Genomic DNA, 25,847 nt, shown 5'->3' with positions numbered 1-25,847 from the left:
TCTTGCCTGTGGGAAGACCTAAAGCAAGAGGAAGCAAGGAGCCATCAAGAAACTGAAAAAAGTTTTTTTGTGGTTGCCTGGAGCAGGAAAAAATGGTAGAACATGGTATGAGATGAAACTAGAGGAAAGTAAGGGCAAGGTCATTTACCACGCAGTAAGTCCTACAGTTTAGGCGTTCTAGACTTTTTACTGAGAGCACTGGAGAGCCACTGAAGTGTTTCAAGCAAATAAGTGGCATAATTAGACTTCCATGCTGAGAAGACCATTCTAAATATAGTGTGCAAAACAGAGAGGTCTCAAGCAGATGTGGGAGATGCAGCAGGCCAGGCCAGAGGCAAGTGTGGCCTAGAGATGAGAGCGGACAGGGAACCTACCTAGCTTTTACACTATTTAGGAGGCTGCAATAGTGTGATTTATAAGAAATATATTTGATCTTGGGCCACAGTTCCTGGCTCACAGCTCCCCAAATCCTTGGACTGCCCTGAATGATGAGAGCAGTGGGAGCATCTTTGGTTCTAATACTTAGTGTCTCCTCCTCCCTCAGTTCCTGAAAATGCCTGAGTCATAAAGGTGTGATGGTCTCATCCTATATAATAAAGAGGTAATATGCAAATTGACCATCACTCCAACACACAAGATGGCCGCCCCCATGTGGACACAAGATGGCCACCACAAGATGGCCGGCAGGGGAGGGCAGTTGTGGGCAATCAGGCCTGCAGGGGAGGGCAGTTGGGGGGGACCCAGGCCTGCAGGGGAGGGCAGTTGGGGGGACCAGGCCTGTAGGGGAGGGCAGTTGGGGGGGGGGGAACCAGACCTGTAGGGGAGGGCAGTTGGGGGTGACCAGGCCTGCAGGGGACGGCAGTTGGGAGCAACCAGGCTTGCAGGGGAGGGCAGGCCGGCAGGGGAGGGCAGTTAGGGGCAATTGGGCTGGCAGGGGAGCAGTTAGGCGTCGATCAGGCTGGCGGGGAGTTGTTAGGGGGTGATCAGGCGGGCAGGCAGAAGCAGTTAGGGGCAATCAGGCAGGCAAGCAGGCGAGCGATTGGGAGCCAGCAGTCCTGGATTGTGAGAGGGATGTCCCAGATTGGAGAGGGTGCAGGCTGGGCTGAGGAACACACACACTCCCACCCCCCCAATGCACGAATTTCATGCACTGGGCCTCTAGTTATTCATAACAGGCCTCTTTCCACAACTGGGTTACTCTGCTAATGAAGTGACGTTTGGAAAGCACCTAAGGGGGGCTGGTTGGCCCTTGAACTGGGGTTGGAACTTTCAGTCCCACCTGATTTCTGGGGAGCAGAGAGGCTGGGGTTCAATCAGTCACCAGTGGCAATGATTCCTTCAGTCAGGACTGTGTACTGAAGCCTCCATGAGAGCCCACCCAGAGGGCTTCGGAGAGTTTGCAGGCTGGGGACCCGCAACGCTTTCTCGTGCCAACTGGCCCAGCCTCCTCGAGGACGGAGCCCCTTTGTTTGGGACCTCACCCTATGCATCTCTTCTTCTGGCTGCTAATTCGTGTCCCTTAATATCCTTTGCCATGAATTGGTAATCTACTGAGTAAACCAGTTTCCTGACTTCTGTGAGCTGCTCTACCAAATTAATGGAACCCAGGGAAGGAGTTATGAGAACCTCTGATTTATAGCCAGTCATGGGTCAGAAAAGTTCAGGTAACAACTTGAGCTGGAGACTGGCATCTGAAATCCAAGGAAGGGGTCATGGCAACCTCCAATCAGTAGCTAGTTGGTCAAAAGCACGGTAACAACCTGAGCTTATAACTGGTATCTGAAGTGGAGAGTAGTCTTATGGGACTGAGCCCTTAACCTGTAGAATATTATGATGTCTCCAGATAGACAGTGTCAGAATTGAGTTAAATTGTAGGACACCCCGCTGATGTCTGAGAATTACTTGGTGGTATGGAAAACTCCACCCCATATATAAAAACATATCACATTGGAATTGAATATAAAACCCTTTTAGAAGTTTTTAAAAACGTGGCAGAACTTACTGAACAAATATAATTTGAGAATTTTTTTAAAGGCTTACTATGCAAATAGAAGCACATTAGCTAAAACCCTCTCCTAATAACAGGATCAGCTAGTCTACAATAAATGACTGCCCACCAATCCTTTCCTGGTTTTTTAGGGGGAAGGAAAGAAGAGGATGATGGGAGAGGTAGGATGAAAAATAAGAAAGATATGAGACTATAAATTAGGACAATGGATGGGAAAGGGGCCACAAACCAGAAGAAAGGAAATCAATTGTGCTGACTTTTCAAGTCTGCCTAACCAGATGGTGACCCTAACCATCTTCAACTGGGTGAGGATGAACAAAAATGATTCCAAGACTTCATTATATGAAGTTACAGTTTAACATAATTTATGAGCTCTTGTTATAAATATGCTAAATTCAAAGGATATTTGTTACATGAAAATATTAGAGTCACAGAATTTTTAGAGATGGAAGAAACTGAGAGGTCATTTAATGAGGCTTCAGGCTCAGGATTCCTAAACACTTCTTTCCACCTACAGAAACTTCAGCAAGATTTCATCTAGAAGCTGAAAGAATGAAGCCATTCTATCCATGAGGATAATTAAAATGTATCAGGGTTTCAAAAGAGAAATTAAGGAGAGAACCAAAATGGCGGTGGAATAGAAAGACATGTCCCGAGCCTTGTCCCGGAGCATATAGAAAGAACAGCTGAGGGTCACACGAGGAGTGTCTGTTGGAGAGTTAAGGGACAGCTATACTCCAGGAGAAGATGGGGGACAGCTGGACGGGGTTCCCCTGACCAGGCAGCCCCCACTGCTGCTGCGTTCCCTCCCTGAGCCACCGGCTCGGATGCGGAGACCGCACCATCTTGAAGGGGAAAGTGGATGTTATTTGAAACCTGAAAATCTGCAACTGCAGCACCCACTGAAGAGCTGCAAACCTCAGAACACAGGTCCCCAATTGGCACAAACACACGGATTCAGAGGAGCTCTACACTCCACCACGGAAAGGTCAGATTTCACCTGGGATAAGGAGAGAGAGAACTACATAACCAGACACCCGGAGAAGCAGAGACCACGGGGAGACAAAGAAACAGCCCACATATGAAAGAACAGCAGGCATCACCAAAAAAGGAAGTAAACGAAATGGAGGCAATCAACCTGCCAGAGAAAGAATTCAGAGAAATGGTAATAAGGTGGCTGAAAACAATGGAAGACAAATATGACAATATGAGTAAGAACCAAGAGGAAATGAAGAAGAACCAAGAAGAAATGAAAAATGACATCGCTGCTGTAAAGAACTCAATAGAAAGCATTAAGAGTAGACTAGAAGAAGCAGAGGACCGTATCCGTGAGCTAGAAGACAAGGTAGGAAAAAATACACAAGTAGAGCAGCTTCTAGAAAAAAAAATTAAAAAGCAGGAGGAGAGCCTAAGGGAACTTTGGGACAACACAAAACAAAAAAAATCCGCAAAATAGGGGTTCCAGAAGGAGAGGAAACTGAGCAAGGAATAGAAAACCTCTTTGAAGAAATAGTGACAGAAAACTTCCCTGATATAGGGAAGCAAAAACCCACACAAATCCAAGAAGCTCACAGAGTCCCAAGCAAAATGAACCCCAAAAGACCGATGCCAAGGCACATTATAATTAAATTGGCAAACACCAACGACAAAGTAAGAATCTTAAAAGCGGCAAGAGAGAGACAGAAAGTTACCTACAAAGGAACCGCCATCAGACTAGCAACTGATTTCTCAACAGAAACTCATCAGGCCAGAAGGGAATAGAATGAAATAAACAAAGTCATGCAAAGGAAGGGTCTGAATCCAAGAATAATGTACCCAGCAAAGCTATCAATCAAACTTGAAGGTGAAATCAGGAGCTTCACAGACAAAAAAGGACTAAGGGAATTTATTACCACCAAACAAACGATGCAAGAAATGCTAAAGGGTCTGCTGTAAAAAAAAGAAATAGGAAGCGAAGAAGGAACACAGGGGTAAAGAATAAAAGTGGCGATAAGTAAGTACCTATCAATAATAACTTTAAATGTCAATGGTTTAAATGCCCCAATCAAAAGACAATGGGTAATGGACTGGATAAGAAAACACGACCCATATATCTGCTGTCTACAAGAAACCCACCTCAGAAAAAAAGACGCACACAGACTGAGGGTGAAGGGATGGAAAAGGTTTTTCAGGTGAATGGAAATGAAAAAAAAAAAAACATATCAAGCATCTTCTCAGATCACAGTGGCATAAATCTGAAAATCAACTACAATAAAAACAACCCAAAAAAATCAAACACATGGAGACTAAACAGCATTCTATTAAACAATGACTGGTTTACCAGAGAGATCAAGGAAGAAATAAAAAAATATCATGGCAACAAATGACAATGAAAACACAACAATCCAAAATCTATGGGACACTGCGAAAGCAGTCTTGAAAGGGAAGTTCATAGCTCTACAAGCCTACTGCAAAAAACAAGAAACAATGGAAATAAATTACCTAACCCTACAACAACTCAAAGAGTTAGAAAGAGAGCTACAAGAAAAGCCCAGTGTAAGGAGAAGGAAGAAAATAATAAAGATCAGAGCGGAGATAAACAACATAGAGACAAAAAAAAAAAAAACAATACAAAAGATCAACAAAACCAAGAGCAGGTTCTTTGAAAGGATAAACAAGATTGATGAACCTCTAGCCAGGCTCACCAAGAAGCAAAGAGAGAGGACCCAAATAAACAAAATCAGAAATGAAAGAGGTGAAATAACAACAGACCCCACTGAAATACAAGGGATTGTTAAAAAATACTATGAACAACTCTATTCCAACAAACTGGACAACCTGGAAGAAATGGACATATTCCTAGAAAAATACAACCTTCCAAAACTCAATCAGGAAGAATCTAAACATCTCAATAGGCCAATAACTATGGAAGAAATGGAAGCAGTCATCAAAAAGCTTCCAGCAAACAAAAGCCCGGGGCCAGACAGCTTCACAGGGGAGTTTTACCAAACATTCAAGGAAGAACTAAAACCTATCCTCCTCAGACTATTCCAAAAAATTCAAGAGGAAGGAACACTTCCAAGCTCCTTCTATGAAGCCAGCATCACCCTAATACCAAAACCAGATAAAGACAACACAATAAAAGAGAATTACAGGCCAATATCCCTCATGAACATAGATGCCAAAATCCTCAACAAAATTCTAGCAAATCGGATCCAGCACTACATCAGGAAGATCATACACCATGACCAAGTAGGATTTATCCCAGGAATGCAAGGATGGTACAATATCCGCAAATCGATAAACGTGATACATCACATAAACAAACTGAGAGATAAAAATCACATAGTCATATCAATTGATGCAGAAAGAGCATTTGACAAAATCCAACACCCTTTCTTGATAAAAACTCTCAACAAGATGGGAATAGAAGGATCATACCTCAACATAATAAAAGCTATATATGATAAACCAGGGGTGGGCAAACTTTTGACTCGAGGGCCACAATGGGTTCTTAAACTGGACCAGAGGGCCAGAACAAAAGCATGGATGGAGTGTTTGTGTGAACTAATATAAATTTAAAGTAAAGGAGCGGAGGGGAGAGCAAGAGAACCCTCCGCTCTTTTGGCTCCATGGGCCGGATAGAACAGCCGAACGGGCCGGATCCGGCCCACGGGCCGTAGTTTGCCCACGGCTGTGATAAACCCACAGCTAACATCATACTCAATGGGCAAAAACTAAAACCATTTCCCCTAAGAACAGAACAAGACAGGGATGCCCACTCTCACCACTCCTGTTCGACATAGTACTGGAAGTATTAGCCATTGCAATTAGACAAGTAGAAGAAATAAAAGGTATCCAAATTGGAAAAGAAGAAGTAAAGCTGTCCTTATTTGCAGATGACATGATATTGTACATAAAAAAACCGAAAGACTCCATCAAAAAACTAACAGACTTATTAAATGAATTCGGCAATGTAGCAGGATACAAAATTAACGCCAAGAAATCTATGGCATGTCTATACACAATAGTGAACGTACAAAAAGAGAGACTGAAAGCAATCCCATTTACCATCGCACCAAAAAAATTAAGATATCTAGGAATAAACTTTACTAAGATGATAAAAGACCTATACACGGAAAAGTATAGGACATTGAAAAAAGAGATAGAGGACAACGTAAAGAGATGGAAAAACATACCACGTTCATGGATTGGTAGAATCAACATCATTAAAATGTCCATACTACCCAAAGCAATCTATAGATTCAACACACTCCCCATTAAAATACCAATGGCATAATTCACAGACCTAGAAAGAACTTTCCAAAAATTCATCTGGAATAAAAAAAGACCCCGAATAGCCACAGCAATCCTGAGAAAGAAGAACAAAGCAGGTGGGATCTCAATACCAGATTTCAAGCTGTATTACAAAGCCACTGTTCTCAAAACAGCCTGGTACTGGCACAAGAACAGACATATAGACCAATGGAATAGAATAGAGAATCCAGATATCGACCCAAACCACTATGCTCAATTAATATTTGACAAAGGAGGCATGAACATACAATGGAGTCAAGACAGTCTATTCAACAAATGGTGTTGGGAAAATTGGACAGAAACATGCAAAAAAATGAAACTAGATCACCAACTTACACCACACACAAAAATAAACTCAAAGTGGATAAAGGACTTAAACATAAGACGGGAAACCATAAAAATACTAGAGGAATCCACAGGCAGGGAAATCTCAGACATATGCGGAAGGAACTTCTTTTCTGATACTGCCCCTAGGGCAATGGAAACTAAAGAGAAAATAAACAAATGGGACTACATGAAAATAAAAAGCTTTTGCACAGCAAAGGAAACCATCAATAAAACAACAAGAACGCCCACTGCATGGGAGAACATATTTGCCAATGATATCAACGATAAGGGTTTAACCTCCAACATTTACAGGGAACTCATACAACTTAACAAAAAGAAGATAAACAACCCAATCAAAAAATGGGCAACTGATCTAAATAGACACTTTTCAAAAGAAGACAGAAGGAAGGCCAAGAGACATATGAAAACCGCTCAAAGTCACTAATCATCAGAGAGATGCAAATCAAAACAACAATGCGGTACCATCTTACACCTGTCAGATGGCTATCATCAACAAATCAACAAACGACAAGTGTTGGCGAGGATGCGGAGAAAAAGGAACTCTTTTGCACTGCTGGTGGGAATGCAGACTGGTGCAGCCACTGTGGAGAACAGTATGGAGTTTCCTCAAAAAATGAAAAATGGAACTCCCATTTGACCCAGTGATCCCACTTCTAGGAATATATCCTAAGAAACTAGAAACACAAATCAGAAAGGATATATGCACCCCTGTGTTCATAGCAGCACAATTCACCATAGCTAAGATTTGGAAACAGCCTAAGTGCCCATCAGCAGATGAGTGGATTAAAAAACTGTGGTATATCTACACAATGGAATACTACCCTGCGGTAAAAAAGAAGGAGATCCTACCATTTGCAACAACATGGATGGAGATGGAGAGTATTATGTTAAGTGAAATAAGCCAGGCAGAGAAAGATAAATATCACATGATCTCACTCATTTGTGGAATATAATGAACGGCATAGACTGATGAACAAGAACAGAACCAGAGACTGAGAAATGTCGATCAGAACCTCAAACCTCAGGGAAGGAGGGGGTCGGTGGGAATAAGGGGGAGAGATCAACCAAGGGACTTGTTTGCATGCATATGAGCCTAATCAATGGATACAGACAACAGGTGGGTGCGGCATGAGTGGGGGGTGGGGGGTAATGGGGGAATAAAGACACATATGTATAAAAATAATAAAATAAAAAAAGAGAAATTAAGAATTGCTAAGCATATAAATATTTATTGTCCAAAGATTTAAAATAACTGGGGGTAGGGAGTTTGATTTAGGTTCACCAAGATTTTTTTCAATTACTTTGCCAGTGAGTTTTCTTTTTCAAAAATACACAAATGGCCCAGACAGCATGGTTCAGTGGTTGAGCATCAACTTAAGAACCAGGAGGTCACGGTTCGATTCCCAGTCAGGCATATGCCCAGGCTCCAACCCCAGTGTGGGGTGTGCAGGAGGCAACTGACCAATGATTCTCTCTCATCATTGATATTTCTGTCTTTCTCCCTCTCCCTTCCTCCCTGAAATCAATAAAAATATTTTTCTAAAAGTACACAGATACACAGATGATAATGACTAATTTTAAGCTGCTCATCAAGGAGATCATTTTGGCAATAAATTTTTACCAATTTGTTTTAGGATTTAAAAAAAAACTCGGCTGTTCCATTTTGTCAAAGGATGAGCAAGATTTAAATTTCTAATTTCCTAACTTACTGCATATTTGGCTAATTAATTCTAGCATCTGATAGTGAAGAACCAGAGAAATAACAAAGTTTCCTGTATAAAATTAAAAGTTTCTAGAATAGTAAAAATTCCAGCTGTATTTTCATCTCCTACAGTACATACTTTAGTAAGCTTATAAAAGAAAAATGTTCTCAATAATATCTGGTCTAAACAACCTTTAAAAAGAAATTGTGGGAGCTAGCATCTAAGAATGCCAGTGGTCCTCAAGCTCCCCTTTGTGTAGTCAGTCCTCTCCCACACTGTACCAGGTTTGGTCCATGTGCCAGTAAAAGTTATGGTACATCACTTCCAAGATTAGATACCAAGAGACAGAAGTTTCCATCTTGATTATCCTCTCTGTCTGTCTGTCTGTCTGTCTGTCTCTCTCTCTCTCTCTCTTTGATCACTTGCTCTGGGGAAAACGTTAGCTACCATGTTGTAGAGCAAGCATGTCAAACTCAAAGGCTAACACGGGCCAAATAAGCAAGGTTTAAGTGTATGTAGGCTGCAAAAAAACAAAAGCTTCAATTTTCATAGAAACATAGGTTTATTTCGATAGAGACATGCTGAATACAAAGGGCTGAAATAAATGAGTAATCATTAACATAAAATAATAGAACATTTTAATAAAAATTCATATTTTTTCTTGTATATAACTTACCAGACACTGAATAACTGCACAATAAGCGTAACGCAAGTAAACCTATTTTTCTTGTTCTCCGAAAGCAAAATATTTCCTGTTGCGCACACCAAATAACTCAGTACAAGACTAATGATGTGTCTTCATCTTTCCACTCTCACCCAACAAAAAGCTCATACACCCTCTGGCCTACTGGCCCCTCTACTCTCAAAACATCTGAGAATATACACATATACAACCATACTTGTATTCCTAGGTACCAAAAGAACTGAAGAGCTAAAGGAAACAGCTCAAGGTCAAATATTATCTCCAAAGCCAGATATTTATCTGGTATTGGTTAGATCTGTGGGTCTGTGCCAAGCAGATAGCTGATGCTCAATAAACGTTAGTTCCCCTCTACCTCCTTACCACCCCATCCCCCTCCACCTGAGTTCCATTTTCTCTAGTACTCTACCTTTCTGAGTCAAACTTATTCTCAGCCACATGAATTCACTTTTAAAAAGAAAAAAAAAAAAGGACAAATCCAGGTGTCTTGCACATCTAAGAGCAGGAGCTGTTTAGTATTTGGAGCCAATGAAAAGTGGGACTCACGCACATCTTGAGAAAAATACACTGGAAATGTTAGAAGAGTTCACAAAGATCTCTTACAACACAGTTCTAGGCTGTTATATTGTCTCCAAATTTAGCTTTTAGAAAAGGTTTCCAATGATGTTCCCAAATTCGATATGCAAAAAGGTGTTGTGGGGTTGGGTGATGTGGTACAAAGGATGATCTCAACTCTAGTTTAAAAATTTCCAGTCTCAAGCCATCTTCAGCCAAGGCAAGAGCCTTGAAGAATTAAGGCAAGGATTTAAAACTTTTTCACTTCTTCCACCTTCTACCAAGACCCATTTAGGTCCCATTCTTGTTTTCCTATCTTCATGTGTCTAGGTCCCATAGTCCCAAAACATATCTAATAACTTATATTCCCACTTTTTTCTACATAAAATCCTGAGAAAGGTCCTACTCCTCAGGCATAGGGAAACCTTGCTAAGATCTCAGATAAGAGTACCTACTTTCCAATGATAAATAAAGTGAACAGAAACAGAAGGAAAGGCCCACTTGTGGTCAGAAGAAAGTAGACTAGCTGAATGGACTAAAACCACACACATGAGATGTAGTACATCACTGCCCTTATTCCCATCCCACCCGGACTGCCACAAACACCTTCAACACTCCTTACTTCATTTAACCCTAAATGTAGGACAACTATTATCACCTTTTTACAGCTGTGGACTTTGCAGCACAGAGAGGTGAAAGCCATGCTCAAGATCACACCACTCGTAACGTTTCAGAACCAGCATCAAACCTAGCTCTTCACACCCTGCCCTGCAATCCTTCCCAACAGTCAATGCTGCCTTTCACAGTCATCCCATTTCTGGGATCTTTGATATTCTAATTCTACTGCTCCAGGTTTAAGAAACACTGCCTTAACCTGCTGCAAGCTTTGACATCCAAGAATCTTGCTGCTCGGCTTAGAACAGGGCTCATTTACACATCTAAAAGATACGCTGTCCCCTGTGATAATCCGTGCCCACTGCCCATCCCCAAAACTTAAAGAGAAATGAGGTTAGGAAACTGGGGCAGAGTAGAAAGTTCAGTTCTACAAGGGCTGAAATCAAGGCACAGATGACTCAAATGAACAATCAAGTCAAGCCTCCTTCCATTGGCAATTCCAAATCAGTCCGCCAAACACAAGAGCTTCTCCCCAGAAGACTCTCTTGATTACAACATCCAAGTTACAGCGTTTCCAGGATTCACCTGAAATTAGCACAGAAAGGACGCCGCTCCAGCAAGGAGCCTGGCGCGGCCACCTCTGCCACCAGCAGTCCTGAGCCGAGGCGGAGGAACTTACAGACCCACAGGAGGGCGCGGAGAGGGTGCTGATGCCTGGCCCAGGCTCACAGCTCAGTCCATGGTGCTCCTTCCTATCAGAAGCCACATTCCGAGCCAGCCCCCATCAGAAAGACACTAAAGGGGAAGGGGGTGGGGGTGCAAAGAAACAGCTTCATGCTCATTTTCAAGACAGGACCCAACAACTTTTGGAGCATGGCCCCTGTTCAGTCCAAGTAGAAGTTCTGAAGGCACTTAAAAGTTTTTGCAACACTTTAGCTCTTCTCTTGCCCACAACGGCAACCACGGGACTGAGGAAGTGGACCATCCTCGGGCTGGAGGCCCCAAAGGGCAGGAAGTGGAAGCGGAGGCCATTTGTGGGAAAGGGAAGGAGCGGCGAAAAGGGAGAGGCTGGGGCGCCGCCCCCATCTCCTCAGCTCCAAACCGGTCTAGGAGGCCCGGAGGCTTTCTCCAGGGGGATGTGCCCGGGCCACGGCTCCCGCGTCGCCCTCCGCCGGCCTCGAGGCGCGACGTGTCCGACCGCCGGCAACAGCCCTGAAGGGAGAGAGCAGGGCAAGAGGCCACCGAGCGCCGGGCGGCGCACCCCACTTCCTCAGCCCGCACCCCAGACCGCCCCGAGGGGGTCCTGCCGGGCCGAACAGTCTCACCTGGGACACGTCCAGCGCCGCCACGGCCGTGCGCCACCCGCACGCCGCTCTTAAACCCGCCCCGCCCTCTCCTTGGCCTCCTCCCCGGCCGGACCCCAGCAGTCCCCAGCCGATTTGTCATTGAGCTGCCGGGGATCGCTTCCCCACCCCTGAGCGCGCCCCCGGCGTCGCCTGGGCAACCCCGCCTCGAGAGCGCGCCCTTCCTTCCCCTCCCACTCCTGGAGACCACGCCTATTGGGCGCCTATTAGCCAATCTGAAGAGGATCTGCCAAGCCTCGGGAGGCTGGGGTACGCTTGGCCAATGATAAGCCGCCTCAGGCGGGAGGGGCGGGCTCAGCACGCCGGCCCCGCCCCCTCCATTTCCTCCTCTGGTCGCCGGGCGCGCTGCACGTGACCGATGCTGCAGTGGAGGAGTGTGGAGGTAGTCTGGGGTGCGGGCGTGGACGGGCGGAGGGTGCTCCCCTAGTGGATTTAGGTAAGGGCAAGGCCAAAGCAGTGGAAAGCAAAAGGGAAGACAGACCCGAGGCAGAACACCAAGGAAAGTTACAATGCGGCTCGCGGGTGTCGAAGGGGCCCCGCGGCTGGGGCGGGTGGGAGGGTCTCCTGAGGAAGGACCTCCGCCAGCCGCCACGACTCGCTGGATTGATGACGACAACCCATTAGCAGTAATGGAGTTACTTGACCAATTCCTGAAGATACTTCACCCAGGTCACAGGTTAAGAATCCGAACCCCAGCCCTAGCCTTGATGCAGGAAGTGCAGTGGGAAAGCTCATGGCCGACAGGTTTTTCTCCCACAACCTGCCCCTGTCATCTTCCTCCAAAGCCCGGGAAATTGCAACTTTCTATCAAATAGGGCCTCACCCCGAGTTGATTTTCGCAACTAACCGCCCCTTCCTAGAACCGAATCCTCCCCCTACCGCCTCCGCAGGATCTGTGGCCCCACTGACCCCTACACCTCACGGCACAACACATTGTATTGTCGTTAATTGTTTAAATATCCGCCTGTATAATCTCTGGGGAAGGAAACTAGTTCTTGTTCAATTTGATATCCACAGCAGTTGGCACCATGTAATTAATTCTTTCGTTGTTGGTAATTATACATCAGGATACATGTGTATTATATGAGAATCTTTGTGCCTTGATTAGATTGTTATGTATAAGCAGCTAACAGACCTCCACCAACAGCTGTATCAAAAAGCACAGAAGTTTGCCCTGGCCGGTTTGGTTCAGGGGTTAGAACGTCAGCCCCCGGACTGAAGGGTCGAGGGTTCGATTCCCGTCAAGGTCAGGTATCTCCGTTGCAGGCTCGATCCCCAGCCTGGTCGGGGTACATGCGGGAAGCAGCCAGTCCCTGTGTCCCACACAGATGTTTCTTTCTGTCTCTACCCCTCCCTTCCACTCTCTAAAACTCAATGGAAAAAAAATATCCTCAGGTGAGGATTGAAAAAAAAAAAATGCACATAAGCTTAGTCTTAAGTAACAGGCTTAACCAAAAACATGTAACCAGAAGAAAGCAAGTATTCGGTTTTTACCCTTTTCGTATATATTGCATGCTAATTATATGACAGAAGCTTTGCTAGGTACTATAAGGGAGAAGGGTAGGAGGCTTCTCAAAAAGGAAGCTCTCTGGTATTTATAACCTAGAAAAGAAAACAGATCCAAACCATCTCCTGTGGAGTAAGGATTAAGTGTATAGGCTTGGAATCAGGAAGCAGGTTCAAAGGAGGCTCTACCATATTGTAACTATTTTCTCTTTTCCGCGTCCAGCGCGGCTAGAGAGCAGGTCCAGTTCCTGAGTAGAGGAGCTGGGGATTGAGAAATAAAAGAAAGAAAGAGACAAGACACAACATGGAAGGAAAAAGCTGGGAACCGGGTGGGACCACTGCCCTCTTCTGCTGGAGAGACAGTGACCCAGGGCCCATGCAGTGTGTTTAGTTTATACCCCCAAATACCAGGAAGTTTCACCAAAAGTCTAAACAAAGGAGATTATTTGCATTCTTGAGTAGGCCTGAGCATTCCTGGTGCTTGACTGGATTTACATATCAAAACCCACTACCTGACACCTGGGCTGAAATGAAGGTCAAGCTGATAACACCCTTGCCTTTTTGACAAAGCATGTTCCCAAGGCATGGCTTTGTCGCCTCGGGTTCAGCTGACAATTTAAAGAAATGCGCATGTGCCCTCTCTACACCATATAACTAGCAATTACTTAGTCAGGAAGTTCCCCTCTGTAGCCCTCAGTTTCTCCAGCTGCCCAATAGGAACAGCACCTCCCACTGCAGGCGTGAAGATGTAAATGAGATCACATGTGCCTTTCTGGGAACTTGGTGAGTCCTCAACAGATGTTAGCTTGAATTGTGATTGCCACAAGAAACTGTGATGCACACTCAAGCCTATTATAACCAACCTCGGGCAGCATTTCCTTCCAAGGCCCATCTGGGAGTGTGCAACACGATCATAGTGCAACCAAGCTCGGTGCAGCCTGGCGGAAAGGACCTGCATGGTGGTGCCATTTTATCAAATCCACGTTTAGACAGGAGAGCCTGCAGCATCCCGTCCAAGTGAGATAAGTAGTTCAGGGAACAGGAACAGGGTCATGGGCACTGGGTAGGATTGAACTTCCCAGTTACTGGGTGAGGCTGTGTGAGCTATTCTAACCAATGACTTGTGAGTGGAGTGACACATTTTTGGACTGGAGAATTTATTTGCCGATGAAAGACACTCCAGAGCTCTCTTCTGTATAGTATGGCCACTGGGAATGTTTGGGAGTGTGGCTGCTCCATCACCCTGGGACCTACCTTGAGCACGCACCAACACTCCAACACCAGCCCGGGGTGGACATTTAGCAAGACTGGGAAACAAACCTTTGTGGTTTGAAGGCACTCAGGTTTGGAAGTTGTTTGGAATAGCCACATAGCTTAGTGTGCCGAGCTAGGGACACAGTGATGAACAACTCAGAAGAACAGATAAATAAACCAGTAAACAAACAAGCAACTCCATAATTACAAACTGTGTCATTGCAAATGACTTGAGATTGGGTGGTCAAAAAGCTATCTTGGCAGGTGACATTTAAGCTAGGACTTGGAGGATGAAAATGAATCAATCTTGGAAAAAGTTGGGAGTGAGGGGAGGAGAATGTTCCCAGCAGAGTAGTGAGCATGCACAAACTCCTAAGGCAGAACACAGCTGGTCTTGAGAACAGACAGGAGGCCTAGCTGGACTTCGAGTCAGGGGGAAGAGCCACACAAGAGGGAGAGGGAGGTGGGGGCAAGATTATGTGGGTGGGGGCTTCTAGGTTATGATAAGGAGATTGGAATTTATTCCATGTGGGAAGATACGGAATCGGTTTGAGCCAGGAGGGTGACACACTTGATTTAGGTTTAAAAGATCACTCTGGCTGCAGTGTAGATTATGGGCTGTAAGGGGCAGGTGTGAGAGTGGACATTAGGAGGCTATTCCAGGGGTCCAAGCAAAGTGGGGTTCACAGGGCCAGAGGCTACAGGGTAATAAGGCACAGGGAGATAACAGGAGATTTGGGGAGATTGCAAGGGGAGGGGAGTGAGAGACCTGACCACTAACCCAGGGGTTTCTCCGGCCCAGTCCTGGAGGAAGCAGAGGCAGGGCTGAAAGTTGCCCCTCTCCCCCCAGGTACTTTGACCTCAGGGAGATGAGCACTCCAAAGCCAGGCAGGAGCGGGAGGGGGTGTGGAGGACAGCTGACCAATTTTTTAGAGCAGCAGCCAGCGTTAGGGACTTCCTCCATGAGTTAGCAGTACTATATAAACAGCTGGTATTAGAAAGAACCTGCCAAGGTCTAGCATCCTTTCTGGGCATTTGATACTCGGTGACCACCTCAATTAGAAAATAAAGGAGGGTGCCAATCTATAGATTGGAACAAAAAAGCCACTCTTGCCTACTGAAGGTTCTGGAAAAGATCTGTAAACAGCAAAACTAGATGGAGTCCATCTTCAGTGCGGTGGTCGTATTTATTTTCTGTTTCTCCAGTCCTCAGGGTCCAAATGTTCTCTCTCCACCCCTGCTATCTCATCGTATTCTCAGTATCGGGCTCACAGGCTCATTCACACGGGCATAAATGATTCATGGTGTTGTATCGTAAATCATCGAATCAACACCCGCCTTAATGAGCCAATTAATTAGGAGTCATTTATTGCGTGCGGCCCAGAGGGAGGTGTTTCATCCAAATCTCTGAGCCCCTCATATAGGAAGTCTCCCATATTTATACATTTCGAGCCTTTTTGTTTGCAGATATTACAAAGGGCTCTGTGTGAGTTATTGTTACAGATAGTTGTAACCTTGAATACATAATGAGTTTGTACTTGCCATAATTATTATCAGCATTAGTCTATTACATTGGATGGCTAGCTTGCAAGGTCAGACGGTTAAGTTTATCTTTTTCTATTATTTGAACTAAAAACGAAGTCATTTTACAGAATAACAGACTGTCTTAAAGTGACAGAGTTTACAGGACTAGGGACTATCTGACAATAGCAGAGCGTTTCAAACAGCAGTTTTTATACAAGACTAGACCCCGGTTGAAATTTATGCACTCAGGGGAGTTGGTCCCTCAGCCTGGCCTGCGCCCTCTCTCAGTCCAGGAGCCCTTGGGGGGTGTCCAACAGTTGGACATCCTTAGCGCTGCTGTGGAGGCTTTTGGCTGAGCAGTGCTCCCCCTGTGGGAGCGCACTGATACCAGGGGGCAGCTCCTGCATTGAGCGTCTGCCCCCTAGTGGTCAGTGCACGTCATAGCGATCAGTCCTTCCACCGTTTGGTCAATTTGCATATTAGCCTTTTATTATATAGGATGGAGGTTACTATGTTTCAATGGCAGGCAGCTCAGTAGGCACCTACTCCTTCCTGGCCATTTGTATCATTCATTTTGGTGAAAACCCGAAGTCCTAGACCAGGGCAAGTCCTTAGGGGAGGAACTGAGAGCCTCGATTCCCACCGCCAGGATGGAGAAGGCATTGAGTGCTCCTCTCCCCTCATTATCATCTTTCCATGTCATCTCTGCAGTGCAGCCAGCCAGCAGGAACTACCCAGATGTTCCTGGGAATGGCTGCTGCTCTAGTAATTAGCTAGAGGATGAGCTTTCATCTTCCAGAAGAGCGTAATCTCCTTGGGAAACACATGAAAAAAAAGGATTCACTTCTCTCTTAAATCATTGAACTAGTTGGACTTAACTTTCTGCCCTCATAGTTTACAAAGCACTACCTCCCAGAAGTGAAGTCAACCGGGTCTTGTCATTGAGTAGTAAGACTTCATCATTATTGCTAATCCCCACCACCTGCCAGCATTCTCGCCTTCCTTCCATCTGCCTGGAGACACGTAGGCACTGCTTCCAGAAATCACCATAAACAGCCACCAGGATCTGGTGCTCACCTCCAGGTAACCAGATACAAACCCTGCAAGGTGACAGCTGCAAAGCACTGATTGTGAGAGAAAATGAGATTCGAGTGTGGAGTCTGTGCTGAGCTCTCTCCAATGTGAAATACAGGCTGGCCCCCAAAATGTACACACTGTAACAGCCGACAGCTCAATTTTGAAAATGAAATGTATTTTAATAAACACTGCCTTTATAATTATTCAAAAGGTGTGCATACATCTTTGGGGGGACACCCTATATTATCCACGGTCTCCCAGGAAGCTGGTCCCATCTAACAGCATGAAAGCACCTTGGGAGCCCCTTCCTCTGACCCAGCTAACATGTTCTCCTGACTACCTGGCAAAGTCTCTGGAAGCTGCCTCGACCACGAATGCAGTGGGGACTGGACTCCGCCACAGAACGCCTCCTCGACCTCCTTGGTGACTCTGTGGCCCCTTAGACACGGGAGCTCTTGCTGGTCCTGTCTCAGAGCCAGCCTTCCCTGGGGAACCACCTCTCTGTTTGCATCTCACCCAGTTAGTGCATCCAGGTCCCAGCCCAAGTGTTCCCCTGATGTGCAAACGCATGTGACCCCTGGAGTCATCCAGCTCTAGGCAGCTAGACAGACAGACAAAGAGGACACAAAACGTGCATTAGGAAGAGAGATGAAAGCAGTGTTGGCTGAATCCCTCCTGTGTGCTGGGCACTGTTAGACATTGGCCATTTGCTCGCTTATGACAGCCCCTCACAGCAGTGCTTCAGAGCAGCTGTTCCTCTCTCGATAGATGAGACCCTGGGCCTCAGGGGCTAACAGGTCACATAGGACTAAGGGGTAGAGCCTGAGGCTAGACTCAGGCCTGACTCACTCGGGAGCTTGGCCTCCTACGCTGAGCCTTCCTGTGACGTCCTGGGGTCCATGGTTCCCCAGACCCTTAATTCTCCTTCCCTCCTGTGCCTGAGGCTGATTCCAGCTCCAGAGAGAGGCGTGGGCTTCATTCCAGCCCTTCTCTGGCCCCTGTCCTCCCCAACACCCAAGCCCATGCCCCTGCTGCCCCCATCCCTGCCCCAGCAGCTGAGGAGAGGCAGTGACCCCCTGGGACTGGGGCAGCCCCTCAGCCACTCCCCGTGCAGCCTCTTTACCACCCACAAATGTCAAACCCTCCCCGGTGACTTTTCATTAGCAACACTTTAAAAATGTGGTTTTCTGCCCTGGCTGGTTTGGCTCAGTGGATAGAGCATCAGCCTGCGGACTGAGGAGTCCCGGGTTCGATTCCGGTTAGGGGCATGTACCCTGGTTGTGGGCACATCCCCGGTAGGGGGTGTGCAGGAGGCAGCTGATCGATGTTTCTCTCTCATCGATGTTTCTAACTCTCTATCCCTCTCCCTTCCTCTGTGTAAAAAAAAATCAATAAAATATATTTTTAAAAAAATAAATAAAAATGTGGTTTTCTTTTCATGGACAGCCTCGTCTCTTCCCTTGCAGCTGCTCAGGAAAGCAGGGCCAAGCCCAAGGGCAGAGTCTGCCGAATTTGGGGTGGCTCCGGACCGGAAAGGGGTCCCTGAGCCAGAAGACCCTGCTTTGACAAGAAAGCAACACATCTGTAGAGTCACACACCCCGCCCCTCTCGGTGGGTGTTGGGACAGTTCCCCTTCCTGGAATATGTTTTTCTGTAGCGTTTTAATTCTTTACAACGGCCAAGAAGAAATTTAGCAAACAGGACAAAATAAAGCAGCCATGAGGTTAGTGTAGCCCCAGGGGTAGGAGAGCTGCTTCCCCAGCAGGTCCCCACGGAGACCAAGCCCCCACATGGGAAGTTCCAGCAGGATGGGGTGGCTAGAGTCACATTCCTGCGTGGGGGAGGGGCATGCAGGAGGCCTCCTTGCACAACCTGTGCAGGTTCACAGCCATATGGTCATAAATCACAGGCAGCAATTTCCTCTGGGTGCCCTGCAGACCAGACGGGGCCTCCTCAGCCCCACGGCACCGACTGGCCAGAGGTCAGCTCCTGCATCGGCCCTGTGCCTAACCTCCCCTCAGACAGGCAGGAGGAGAGGCCCAGAACTCAGAAGGCCCCAAGGATGTGTGGGGGGCAGGTGAGGCCGTGGGGAGCCTCTCAACTAATACTGGGGGCTCGCCCTCTCCCTGCAACAATTCAAGCGGGCACCTTGCCAGGCCCTGTGCCAAACGGTCTACAAGGCCCTCTGCCTCTTTCATTGCTGCACAGTTGGAGGGGAGGAGTGATTTCCATGTATAGATAGCTGTCAGGTTGAGAGGCCAGCCAGGCCTGGAGACAGGTGTGCCTGACAGCAAAAGCCACTCTTTAGCCAGTCCCTACTGCCTTCCCGGCCACGGCTGCAAGGCTGTGTGACTTTGGACAAGTCACCTCCCATCTCTGGACCTCGGTTTTCATGTATAATGATAGTCTTACGTCTATACAGAGCACCAGCTGCCGAGCACCTCTGGGGTTCTGCGCTCTAACCCTTTGAGAGGGAGACCACACCTTCCGCAGAGCCAGCTCAGCTTCCTACCTGTTGAGGCCTTTCAGGGTTCCTGGTCCCAGGTTTCCTGGTCCCATCTCATCACAGCCTGAAGCCATCTCCAGAAACTTCCTTGGAGGAGCAACTGGTGTCTAAAGGACTTGGCTAGAGAATCTCTCCCCAGATCACTGGATGATGAAACACAGGCCATCAGTCAGGGGCCTTGGGTCGACCAGAAGTCACACCTGAAGGCTACTGTCAGCTGCTCATGTTTAATATGAATTCCTCTAATCACTCCAACACATCAGAGTGCCTGCAACTGTGTTCCCATTGCAAGGCTCAATACTTGTGGCTGGCTGGCTGGATAGATAGATGAGGGAGTGGTTGGAAGAAGTGTCAGTAGGAGGCTCAGGGATGAGGAAGTGCTATTCACAAACTGGGATGCCCTGATGAGGTAGGTGTGAGATAGCAGACATAGGAGAGGGTACTTGGCAGCCAGCGTGCTTTCTGGGGGGTGGGGGGGAATACAGGCAGGAGATGCAGAGAACAGCAGGTCGGATCTGGAGCACAGCCCCAAAGGTGCTGAGAGTGCCAGTCTCCCACTACAGGCTGTGCACGGTGCACAGAGCAGTGTCAGGCACCCAGCCTGTCTGACCCACATCTTACCTGCCATCTGTACTGGGTGGAGGCTTGACCCAGGCCACCTCGGGTGTCTCAGCAGAGCCATGACAGGCTGGGTCAGGGCTTTGATGACCAACATAAAGATGATTTAAATCTGTGGCAGGCCTGGGGCCAGAAACACCCAGAGCATCCATCCACCTGCCCCTCTCTCAGTAGACAAAACCCCAAGACTACTATGGTTATTACATCAAATATAGATGCAATATTGGGGACATGCTTATACTACAAAGTATTCATTGTTGTCCTGAAATTCAAATTTAACTGGCACCTTGTACTTTCATTTGAAAAATCTGACAATTCTACCCAACCTCGGGGATCTCTGGGTGGACAAATCTCAGTGGCCCACACCCATCAACAACGTCACAGCTCAGCTGCAGCTGGGGGAGAAGGAGGCTAGAGCAGCAGGCCAGAAACCTGGCCCCCCGTCAGAGGGACTTCTCCCAGGCATGCAAGCACCCCCCCAGCAAGGACAGCTGGGGACCCAAGAGAGATAGTGTGTGGGTGGGCTACCCTCAGGGAGAAGGATGAAGGAAGGTGCCCCTCCAGGCCCAGCTTCTCAGGACCTCACAGCCCTGCTTCTTCCCCCTCGCTCCCTGCAGCCCTTCTTCTAAGGAATCCCTCCCAGCCTGGGCCCGTTCATTCCCTCAGGGCATTCCTCCCAGGGTTGGGTGACCTTGGTGGACCAGCCCTGACTACAGCCTTACCCAATCCACCTCCTCTTCTAAGAAGCCTTCTCGGTGACTCTGATCTGTCCATACATTTTCATCACCAGTTTTTACTGGCTCCTTGTATTCTGTTGTCTTGTGGGTACGAGGGCCCCCTACTGAAATCCTAAGACCCCTGCAGACTGAGTACCCAATGCTGCAGCTCCACAGAGGAACCAGCTCTCACCCAGAACATAAAGATAATTTAAATCCTGGCCTGCCACATCCCGGCTGAGGGGCATGGGCAACACATCAGGTCTCCGAGCCTCAGTCTCCTTTGCCTGCAAGGAGAGAGCTGGTTCACAGAGGTTGATGGGGTGATTAAATAATATACTGCAGCCAATCAGTGATTCTCTCTCTCACAACTGGTGTGGCTCAGTGGTTGAGCATCAACTTATGAACCAGGAGGTCATGGTTTAATTCCTGGTCAGGGCATATGCACAGGTTGCAGGCTTAATGCACAGTGTAGGGCATGCAGGAGGCAGCGGATTAATGATTCTCTCTCATCATTGATGTTTCTCTCTCTCTCTCCCTCTCCCTTCCTCTCTGAAATCAATAAAAATATCCTATACAATAAAAGGCTAATATGCAAATAGACCCAACAGCAGAACAATCAAACAACCAGTTGCTATGATGTGCGCTGACCACCAGGGAGTATGTGCAGAACATGGCGGGCATTGGCTGAGGCAGGATGGTGGACAGGTGAGTGGGGGCCCCAGACCAAGGCGGGCGCCAGTCGCTGTCATCAGGGCAAGCCACTGATGGTTACTGAAAATTCTGTGTTCCTATGCGCCGAGGTCCCGCCCGGCGCTTGCACCTACTGCCAGCGTTGACCCTGTTCGCACCCGCTGCTGGCGCTGGAGCCGCCACTCTCACCCACTGCCAGTGCCAGCCCCGCTCACACCCACAGCCGGTGCCAGAACCCATGCTTGCACCCTCTGCCGATGCCCAGCACCAGTCCCGATCACTCAGCACCATCAGTGGGTGCAAGCAGTGGCTGCCAGCCCTGATCACCCCTGAGGGCTTCTCCACCTTCCCCTGCTCCTGAGAGACGATTGGGGCAGCAGCCACCACTTGCACCCACTCCTGGCGCCAGCCCCAATCACTCCATACTGTCAGCGGGTTCAAGCGGGGCTGGTGTCATCAGCACATGGGAGCGGTAGCAGCAGGAGTGGGGCTGCCAGCAGACAGGGGCCCAGGGTCCACGGTGGGAGGGGCCAGGCGGGGGCACAGAGGATAGGCTGAGACCCACCCCTGTGCCTACCACAGCCTCACAGCCCACAGTTCCTTTCAAGGTGCATAAATTCGTGCACTAGGACCCTAGTTAATATATATATATATATATATGTATATGTATATATATATATATATATATATATATATATATATGTGGGTATATATATACATATTCATATATAATATTGCAAAGGGCTTGGTGAGAGTCTGGCCTGTAGGAACCTCTTGGTCCACATTCATTTCCTTTGTTTTGTTTTGTTTTGAGTTAATTAGTATTTCTTTTAAAGACCTAATTGGATTTATTTATTAAGTGATTCATGAATTGGGTAGCATTTAGCAACTAGAAGGGCCCTCCCTATTGTAATTTTTAACTGTGGTAAAAAACACATAATACAAAATTCACCATCTCAACCGTTTTTAAGTGGACAGTTCTCTGGCACTAAGTACAATCACATTGTTGTACCATCACCATCATCACCACCATCCACCTCCAGAACTCTTCATTTTCCCAAACTGAAACTCAGTCCCTAAACACTAACTCCTCATTCCCCTCCCCCTGCCCCTGGCAACCACCATTCTACTTCCTGTCTCCAGGAAGGTGACGACACAGGTGCCTCACATAAGTGGAGTCATACAGTTCTTGTCGTTTTGTGGCTGCTTCTTTCACTTGGCATCCTGTCCTCAAGGGTCATCCTAGTTGTAGCCGTGTCAGAATTCCCTTCCTTCTTGCGGCTGAATAATATTCCATTGTCTGTACACACCACATTTTGTTTACCCACTCATCCATTGATGGACACTTGGGCTGCTTCTACGTTTTGGCTATTGTGAGTAATGCTGCTCTGGACATGGGTGTGCAGATATCTCTTAGATCCCGCTTTCAAATATTTGGGTGCATATCCAGGTGTGGGGTTGCTGGATCATATGGCAGCTCTATTTTGAGGAACATCCATAGCATTTTCCATTATGGCTGTACTATTTTATATTCCTGACGACAGTGCACAGTGCACTAATTTCTCCACACTTATTTTCCATTTTTTGATAGTAACCGCCATAATGGTGGCTGTCTCCTCTATTTCTGGACCCTGTTCTCACCAGGCAATCTGTAGGGTTTGACCTGCAGACTGGAGTTTGTCCTGAGCTTTCTCCCTGGTCCTTAGGCTCCCTGGGAGGCACACGGGCTGCTTCTCTCCCTGGGAAGGACTCGGGCCTTGTGATTCCCAGGGATTATTTACAATTCAGTCCACCCTAACAGAGGGCAGGCCCAGGGTGCAGAGCTCTCACCACCAGCTAATTTCCGCCCCGCTTTCTCTGCTGGCGCCCTTATCTGACACGTCCCGTCAGCTCTGACAGGGCAAGGACAAACAGGGCCCTGTGACTGATGGGAGGCGGGGGCCTGTGGCTGCTGCTTCTGTCCCAGCTTTCAGCACTGACTTGGTTCCTATGCCTAGCTCCCAGTAGAGAGGACTTCCCTCTTCCCATGGGGCAATGTTCCCAAGAGTCCCCAACACTCACCTTGGCGCCTGGAAGCCGACCGCTTCCTGACTCAGCCACACACAGAGTAGAAGGCACGACACGCAGGCCAGGATGTGGAAATGGTAAGTTCTGATGGAGGGAAGGCATGGAATGATCTAGAACAAGACTGGGGAGTGCAGGCCTGTGTATATCTTTCTGCTCCTCCCATCGAGGGGGGATGCTTCAACATGGCTTTGGAGCCAAGAGACCTATGTTCAAATGGCAGCTCCATCAATACATGCTGTGTGACCTTGGCCAACCCCCTTCACCTCTCTGAGCTTCTTCTATCACATGAGGGTGATAACACCTGAATCACAGGGTCACTGCCCAGCTTTGTGGGGCAATGTGGGTCTCCCTAGATACACCCACCTGAAAGCCACTATTCATTATTTATCCTCACCCGATGATATGTTTATTGATTAGAGAGAGAGAAGAGAGAAAGAAACATCAATCAGTTGCCTCTTGTACACACTCCAACCAGGGATTGAACCCACAACTAAGTATGTGCCCTGACTGGGAATCGAGCCTGCCACCTTTTGGTGTACGGGACGATGCTCCAACCAACTGAACCACCAGCCACTATTTAATGTGGAAACTCTCCTTCTTCCAGCCCTACCCCCAACTACTGATAGCCCACACACATTTGGGCCATCAGTTGGAGCAGTGGTCAGCAAACCGCGGCTCGCGAGCCACATGCAGCTCGCGAGCCGCAGTTTGCCGCTCTGTTGACTAATGAGTTTGCCGACCACTGGACTAGACTAAATGTTACCGTGTAGTTGAAAGCTGTGAGGATTAGGCAATTGTGGCATATTGTGTGCAAAGAGGTAAAGGGTAGTATATGACAGTGGTCGGCAAACTCTTTAGTCAACAGAGCGGCAGACCACTGGGTTGGAGGAACAAAACATGAGATTAAAAGATAACTGCCTTCCTTTTTCTGACAGGAGCTGGCTATTCTTAAGGGAAAAAACACCCGCTCTGCAGCACCACCTCTGCGCCATCCTTTCTTTGTGTTCGGGCTTCCAGGGAAACAACAGTCCCATGGTGGTTTCCTCCCAGGATCCCCCACCCACCCAGAAATTCCCCAACAGCTGCCAAGCTCAGTGATAAGAAAAGCGAGCAATTTACAGAAACAGGTCAGCACATTTCAGAGACGTGGAAGAGATGCAACCCCTCTCTTGCCAACCCCCCAAGTGTGTGCGTACACACACACACATACACACACACACAGCCACCTGACCACACTCCCATGCACTGTGACCTCCTGAAATGCAGCAAGAAGCAGAGACACAGGCCAGATAAACTCTGATGAGGGTGACATGGTCTTCTCCTCCACTGCTTGTCACGGGGTGAGGGGGGGCGTGGGGGTTTGGGAGGGGCTTGTTGGGCGCCCGCTGTACATTGGAACTTGGAGACAGATTCTGGCATGCCATAAGCACTCACGTAATGATCATTACTGACCACAAACCAGATGCCGGGCACTGTGCTGGGTATTAGGCCACAAGACTGAGCAAAGCAGACTGTCCTGGGATGCTGGGCTGGGACCCCAGAGGAGGGGAGGTCATCTTTGCCCACCCTCCCACCCTGCCTCCCACCCCCACTTTGCTGGTCTTCAAAGCTCTGCACCCTCCGCCTGAAACTGCCTCACCTGAAGGAGCAGTGGCCACAGTGGGAAAAGGAGTGAAGGGCGAAGTCCATGAGGAGAACCTGCCCAGCAAATAAACAAGGTATGGATTTGATTATAATCATGAGTGCAAGGAAGTAGGGACGCACAGGGAAATAAACCAGGGTCCTAGGGAGGAGCCTGTCCACCTCCCTTATCCAGGCCAAGTTCAAGAGAACTCCAAATAGCAATCCAAACTTTCCACCTTTTATTCCAGGAAAAGTAACGTGAGGCTACAGGGCTCAGGGAGGCCTGGACCGGGGTCTCTGACTAAGCCTGAGCCAGGACCACCTGCAGGCAGCCGCCCCTGGGGTCGGCACCCTCCCTCTACCCCCGCCCTCCAGCGTCTGCCTCTCCCACCCACTCCACACATAGTCCGAGTTGGGGTTTCCCCTCAAAACCTTCAGTGACTTCCCCACCGCCCCCTAGAGTCCAGGCTGTCAGCCACTGCAAGGCCCAGGCCGCCAGCCTCCTCCCTGACTGCTCTTAGCAAGCCCCTTCCCCCAGTCATGTCACACCCCTCCTTGTGCCCCACTGCTTTCCCTTACTCCTACTCCTCTGGTGCTCTAACTGTCTCCACTTGTCCTTCAAACTCAACCAGAGCCTTCCATGCTGCCCCCGCCCCTTGAGAAGTAAGGTGTCC

At 47.8% G+C, this 25,847-nt stretch overlaps 1 protein-coding gene across 3 annotated transcripts in view; it reads right to left on the bottom strand.

Annotated features, from left to right (window-relative positions):
- RALB (RAS like proto-oncogene B) overlaps nt 1-25,847 on the bottom strand; it is a 96,670-nt gene that overhangs the window by 41,480 nt on the left and 29,343 nt on the right. Inside the window, exon 1 of one of the 3 annotated variants that reach the window (XM_080668583.1) lies at nt 11,551-11,768. The exons of 1 other annotated variant lie outside the window; for it this stretch is intronic. The gene's annotated coding sequence lies outside the window, so the exon portion shown is untranslated. Of the gene's footprint in view, nt 1-11,550; nt 11,769-25,847 lie in introns of those variants that run through there. One more of the 3 variants, XM_080668585.1, reaches the window with a different exon arrangement.

The sequence above is a fragment of the Plecotus auritus genome (genome assembly GCF_963455305.1).
Source record: "Plecotus auritus genome assembly, chromosome: 5".
In the NCBI taxonomy this organism is placed as follows: domain Eukaryota; kingdom Metazoa; phylum Chordata; class Mammalia; order Chiroptera; family Vespertilionidae; genus Plecotus; species Plecotus auritus.
This window is presented reverse-complemented; position numbering and strand designations above follow the sequence as displayed.